We start from the raw sequence: 7,642 nt of genomic DNA on the forward strand, positions 1-7,642 counted from the left end.
ATAGGCCGAGAAATTACTTTCTGGAGACCATCTTGGTCTTTCTGGAGACCAACTTGGTCTCTCTGGAGATCAACTTGGTCTTTCTGAGGATCTACATGGTCTTTCTGGAGACTAACTTGGTCTTTTTGGAGACCAACTTGGTCTTTCTGGAGACCAACTTGATCTTTCTGGAGATCAACTTGGTCTTTCTGAAGACCAACTTGGTCTTTCTGGAAACCAACTTGGTCGTTCTGGAAACCAACTTGGTCTTTCTGAAGACCATTTTGGTCTTTCTGGAGACCAACTTGGTCTTTCTGGAGACCAACTTGGTCTTTCTGGAGACCAACTTGGTCTTTCTGGAGACCAACTTGGTCTTTCTGAAGACCAACTTAATCTTTCTGAAGACCATTTTGGTCTTTCTGGAGACCAACTTGGTCTTTCTGGAGACCAACTTGGTCTTTCTGAAGACCAACTTAATCTTTCTGAAGACCATTTTGGTCTTTCTGGATATCAACTTGGTCTTTCTGGAGACCAACTTGGTCTTTCTGAAGACCATCTTGGTCTTTCTGAAGACCATCTTGGTTATTCTGAAGACCAACTTGGTCTTTCTGAACACCAACTTGGTCTTTCTGAAGACCATCTTTGTCTTTCTGAAGACCATCTTGGTCTTTCTGAAGATCATCTTGGTCTTTCTGAAGACCATCTTGGTCTTTCTGAAGACCATCTTGATCTTTCTGAAGACCATCTTGATCTTTCTGATATCCAGTATGGTCTTTTTTAAGGATAAACTTGGTATTTCTGAAGACCAACTTGGTCTTTCTGAAGACCATTTTGAAGTTCTCCCAGAAGCTTGGGAAGCTTCTCTCAAAAGCTTGGGATACTTCTCTCAAAAAACATCGGAAACTTCTCTCAATAAAACTTCTTCCAGGATGCTACTAAAGCTTATTTCCAGGAAGCTTGGATTGCTACTTCTCAGCAGCTCTATTTCAGCAATTTATCTAGAAAATCTTCCAAGACTTCCTCAGGGGTCTAGAAGTTCCTTCAGAGAATCTTGCTGGAGTTTTCTCATGCAGGAGTTCATCAAGTATTTATCGAAAAGTTTCATCAGAGAATACTTTAGGGTTTCCTTTAGGAACCCAATTTTTTTTTAGGGATTCCGTTGACATGAACTTATGTGTAAATTTCTTGATAATTTCTAGGAAATTCTGGCAAAAATCTCTGAGGGAAGCTCTGAATAAATCTCTGTAGTAGTTTTTGGAGATATCGTACGAGATATTCCTCTAGCGGAACATTCTGCAACTGCCCCATCGGAACGGAATCAAAAGATATTATCTGAACAGCTGAAGGGAATTCCAATGTAAAATGCTGAAATTGGTGAGTTTGTTCCAGTTGGAAAGCTTAATTGTTATCCAATTATATTTTTTTTAATGTGATCCAATGACCATCAAGAATCTGGCTGGAAAACAAACACATTTCAGTTATAACCATTCTATGTTTTGTTACATTCAAAGTTTTGTTAGTCTCAAAGTTTAAATTAGATGCCTCGCGATATGCCGGAGCTTTATTTTGTTCCTTTTTTATTCCGATGACCCTAGAGGGATCGGTTCTGCTTAAAAATCGCAGAGCAGAAAATTACTCCCCTACTTTTTGTTTCAAGCACTACATTAACATATTTCTTCTTTTGTTTAGTTACACGTTGATCGTACCCACGCGACATTTTATTTATTGTTATTTTTTTTTTGTTCCGATGACCCTGGAGGGATCGGATCTGCTTTTAATGATTACTGAGCAGATAACCAGAGCTTACACTACTTTCACAAAAACGGTTGATAGTACTATTCGATGCAAAATAATCTATACGGTAAATAAAACACATGTTTTCTTTTTTGAATGCCGGCATTCAAAAGATTAAAACTTAAAAAAATAAACAACAAATGCCCTCGGTCTATCGCCAGCTTTTCAGGCGAATCCTGACAATATACCTATCCCAACCTCCACCTCCGTAGCACTTATGAGGGCGTCACTGAGTCGGTGGCCTCTCATTAAGTAAGTGCTACATCAACATTTCCTTCCCCTGTCCCAAGTTACGGTAAAGATGGGCGTGGCCGGGAATAGCGATGTTAATGCTACTGGTATTCTTCTTCATGATTGGATCAAGGTTCACTCCCCAGCCTTGTTCCTAAAAGCAATCTGGATTAGATTATCAAAAATAAACATTAATGTTGCTAGTATCCAATCTACGAAGTATACCGTAACTACGCTAACGCTAACGCTATCGTACGAGATATTCCTAGTTGAGTTCCTACATAAACCACAAAATTTTTGAAGTGAATCCCAAGGAAGTACGCGAAAGATACAGACGGAAAACTTCTACGAGAAATTTCTCGAAAAATTTACAAAGTATATTTATTATAATTTCTGATTGAATCCATAGAAACTTGCTCGAGAGATTTTTGTGGTGGAATCTCTGGAGGAAATCGTGTAGAAATCCTTGAACATGCTGATGTATGCAGAAGGAAAACATGGCGTAAAACATACAGAGAGACAATGTCAGACGATTTGGGACGAAGGAAGAAGAAGTGAAGATGATGTAGGATAATGTGATGCTTTGATAGAAAAAGAGATACGAAGACAGACGAAGAAAGATGACATAAGATGTAGAGACGATGCGAGCCGGAGAGAAAAGATGTTAATAAGAGACGTTTTGAGACGATGTGAGACGAAAAGAGACGACGTGAGACGAAAGAAGACGATGTGAGATGAATAGAATCTCACATCGTCTTCTTTAGTCTCACGTCGTCTATTTTCATCTTACATTGTCTCAAAATGTATCTTTTCTCTTCGTCTCACATCGTCTTTCTACATCTCATATCATCTTCTTCAATTTGAAACGTATAGAGACGATGAGTAGCGATGAGTTGGGACCCTAATGAAGTGAAACGATGTGAGACGAAAGAAGCCGAAGAAAGACGATTTAAGACGAAGAGAAACAATCTGACAATGGAATTCCCTGATATTTGATGAAATTTTCTACAGAAATAACAAATGGAATTCTTGAATGAATGCCTGGTATTCTCAAAGAAGTCCCTTAACAATTTCATGGAGGAATCCTCGGATGAATTTCATGAATAATTCTCAAAAGGTAATCAAGTCCTTGAGGAAATATTATGAGGAAGCGTTTATCCAGTTATTCGTCAAGCAATGTGCACAGAGTTTCTTTTGCTCTGGGTTAGCCTGAGAATTGTTTTAGAGATTCTCTGATTGCTAGGATAATTCCTTCAGGAAATCTTCCAGAAATTCCTCCAGAACTACTCTTTAAATTCGAGCAAGGATTACTCATGAAGTTTGTCCTTGGAGAAATCTAAGGATCGATACAATTCATCAAGAGATTATCCCTGCAAAAATTTTCGAAGATTTTCCGAGTAATTTACCAAGTGAATTTCCCACAGATTCTGCGAAAAGTTCTTTTAGGGTTTCCACCAAGAAATGGTACGATAATATATGCGGCAATTACTCCTGCAGGATATTATTCAGCGTTTCGTTTGGGGCTCAGCGGAACACGATATGAAAACCGGTGATTTGATTTTATTCGAGGCATTGAGGGATAAAGTGATACGACGATAAGACGATGTGAAGACGAAAAGGAATGATATGAGATGAAGAGAGACGTTTTTAAGACGAAGCGACAGACCCTGTGAGACAATGAAAAAATATGCGACACGACAAGAGACGTTTTGAAACGATGGGAGACGAAGAAAGACGGAGAAAGACAATGACCGAGAGACGACGAATAGATGACGTGAGACGCAAGAAGACAATGTGAGATAAAGAGACGAAGAAAAGCGATTTGAGACGCTAATGAAGTGAATCGATGTGAGACGAAAGAAAACGAAGAGAGTCGACGATTTAAGACGAATAGAGTCGATGTATGATGAAGTGAGCCGAAGAGAAACAATGTGACAATGAAGAACATATGGCGAAATCGTTGTTGGTGCAATAGCTCACACATCACTGAAGAGCTTTATGCAGAAATTACAAGAAGAATTCTTGAATTAGTGCCAGAAAGAAAGAAAGAACGACGTAAAAAGTTTTGTTACAATTATTGTGCTCGTCAAAAATCATACGGAACGCGATTATCTGAACAAGGACCAAATATATTTACGAGCACAATGAAAATCGCTTATTTTCGTATATTTGTTGAAATTGAAGCCTAATAGAGTCCTTGAATGTTTAATGAAATCTTGTTTTTATTTAATAACACGAAAGAGCATGTTACTGCAACTACTTTAGCAAATTTTCCAGCTCAAAAAACAAAATACACCCAAAATTTGAGTTTAAGCCAAAGAGTGTGAAAAAAATTAACATACAAAAATAAATATTTTTTGAACTTAAACAAACGAAAATTATTTAAAAATTGAGGCAACATGTGTTTTTGGCCTAAACATAAGCATTTTGCACTAAAAATAGCACAGGGCTTTAAGACCCTATTATGAACCTTGACACTTTTGATCATGTTTGACGTTCACGTTGACGACAAAAATGCCACAGGGCTTATAGTTTTAACATTGGGGTTGTTCCTATCTGACATTTCAGGTGGGACACGGAAAACAAAATATACTCAAAATTTGAATTTAAATCAAGGGGTGTGAAAAAATCTAAAAAAATAGTAAAAACATGTATTTTGAAGTAAAACCAACGAAACCCATTTAAAAATTAAATAAACACGTGTTTTTGACCTAACCTTAAGCGTTGGGTACTAAAATTGGGACAGGGCTTTAGGATTCAATTTGATGCTGAAGAGGAATCACTCAAAAATTTCTCGCCGATTCCTTGCAATTTTCTACAGCGACTCCCGTTTGAACTGACATATCTTTTCAACTGTTTACTGCGATGCAAAATTGGTCTTTCTGACGAATAACTTGGTCTTTTAGGAGACCATCTTGGTCTTTCTGGAGACCATCTTGGTCTTTCTGGAGACCATCTTGGACCTTCTGAAGACTATCTTGGTCTTTCTGAGGATCCCCATGGTATTTCTGAAGACCAACTTGGTCTTTCTGAAGATCATATTAATCTTTCTGAAGACCATCTAGGTATTTCTGAAGACCATCTAGTTCTATTTAACGAACATCTTGGTCTTTCTGAAGGCCATATTTGTCTTTCTGAAGACCAACTTGGTCTTTCGGAAGACCTATTTGGTCTTTCTGAAGACCATCGTGGTCTTTCTGGAGACCCACTTGGTCTTTCTGGAGACCAAATTGGTCTTTCTGGAGACCAACTTGGTCTTACTGAAAACCATCTTGATCTATCTGGAGATCATCTTGGTCTTTCTGAAAACCATCTTGGTCTTTCTAAAAACCATCTTGGCCTTTCTAAAAACCATCTTGGCCTTTCTGAAGACCAACTTCGTCTTTCTGAAGACTAACTTGATCTTTCTGGAGACCATCTTGGTCTATCTGGAGACCAAGTTGGTCTTTCTGGAGACCAACTTCGTATTTCTGGAGACCAACTTGATCTATCTGAAGACCAAGTTGGTCTATCTGAAGACCATCTTGGTCTTTCTGAAGAACAACTTGGTCTTTCTGGAGATTCTGGAAACTAACTTGTTCTCTCTGAAGACCATCTTGGTCTTTCTGAAAACCATCTTGGTCATTTTGAAGACCAGCTTGGTCTTTCTGAAGACCAACTCGGTTTTTCTGAAGACCAACTTGGTCTTTCTGGAGACCAACTTGGTCTTTCTGAAGACCAAATTGGTCTTTCTGGAGACCAGCTTGGTCTTGCTGGAGAGCAACTTGGTCTTTCTGGAGACCAACTTGGTCTTTCTGGAGACCAACTTGGTCTTTCTGGAGACCAACTTGGTCTTTCTGGAGACCATCTTGGACCTTCTGAAGACTATCTTGGTCTTTCTGAGGATCCCCCTGGGATTTCTGAAGACCATATTGGTCTTTCTGAAGACCATATTGGTCTTTCTGAAGATCATATTAATTTTTCTGAAGACCATCTTGGTATTTCTGAAGACCATCTTGTTCTATTTAACGAACATCTTGGTCTTTCTGAAGGCCATATTTGTCATTCTGAAGACCAACTTGGTCTTTCGGAAGACCTATTTGGTCTTTCTGAAGACCATCGTGGTCTTTCTGAAGTCAAACTTTGTATTTCTGAAGACCATCTTGGTCTTTCTGAGGACCTACTTGGTCTTTTTGAGGACCTATTTGGTCTTTCTGAAGACCAATGTTGTTCTTTCTGAAGACAGTCTTAGTATTTCTGAAGACCATTTTGGCCTTTCTGGAGATCATCTTGGTCTTTATAAAGACCAACTTATTCTCTCTAAAGACCAACTTGGTCTTTCTGAAGACCGACTTCGTCTTTATGAAGATTTATTTAGTCTTTCTGAAGACCAACTTGGTATTTTGTAGTCCAATTTGATCTTTTTAAAGGTTAACTTGGTTTTTGAACGCCTACATAGACTAATAAAACCTTGAAAATAAAACTAGATGTTATAATTTCCATTCATAATGTCATAGGGGGCATTCAAGTTCATCATGTTTTTGTTATGGAAACTATCTTGCTTTACGGAAGACGAACTTGTCATTTTTGAAAATCTGTTTGGTCTTCATGAAAGCCAACTTTATCGTTCCAATAGCCAACTGGTTATTGGAGACCCTCATGTCATGGTAGATGATTGACTCGGTCTTTTTGAGGATCGACTTAATCTTTTCGAAGATTTGTTCTCTTTTGAGTCCTCTGACCAATTTTGTCTTATTTGACTTTAAGGCCAGTTTATGGTGACAAACTTGGTCATTGAAAGGTTTTTTTTTTGTATTTTGTCCAAGCAATACTCTTTGCAATTCGTTTAACTAAACTATGTTGAAGTGATTTTAGAGAACAATTTTTAGTTTTGAAGCGGTTATAAAACCATGATAAAACCTAGAAGGTTACCTGGGTTATGGCTTTGACTGAAAATCTTCTTCACTGGAGATTTCCACAGAAAATTACTCAAGTAACGGTTTTAGTTTGATTGTGCTTGTATGGGTCAAATTTTTGTTTCCAATCTGTTACGGGAGCAAAGAGGTGCCTCGGACCAAATTCTAATAAGCAGCTCGCAAACTCATCGTTTCAGGTGCGAAAAAGCTAAAAGCTGTAAATATTCATTTTATTAGGTTTTCCTGGTTACAATTCCAACTATTAACTTACATTTATCGGTATTCGGCATGTGAGCAATGTTAACTTAGTTTTAGCCTCTATGCTCTCCCCTTTTACAATCTGTGATATAATTATAGGTTAGGTTTAGTTCAAGTAGATTTAAGAAACAACTTACTGTGATACAATTAGTTTAGATTAAGTTCAATTTGTTCCAACTTTTCGACATTAACTTCAAATGCAAATATACTATAGATTTAAGTAGTAATTAATTATGTAGTTCTGATACGTGCGTGCCTAACGCACATTGCACGTTATTCTTCCACAAACAACAACTTGCATGTCTGTTTAACGTTTTCATTGACACTTGGCAATAGATATGGTGACAGCTCGGAGTCAACCGATTGAAGTGACACAACTGACCAGTGCTGGCAGCAACAGTCTCTCCCCCGTAACACTGGTCAATGGAACCAGTTTTACCAATTGCTCAGTGTACAAAATCCGTGGACTGCACGACTTCTGTATG

The sequence above is a fragment of the Aedes aegypti genome, chromosome 1, assembly GCF_002204515.2.
Source record: "Aedes aegypti strain LVP_AGWG chromosome 1, AaegL5.0 Primary Assembly, whole genome shotgun sequence".
Lineage (NCBI taxonomy): Eukaryota > Metazoa > Arthropoda > Insecta > Diptera > Culicidae > Aedes > Aedes aegypti.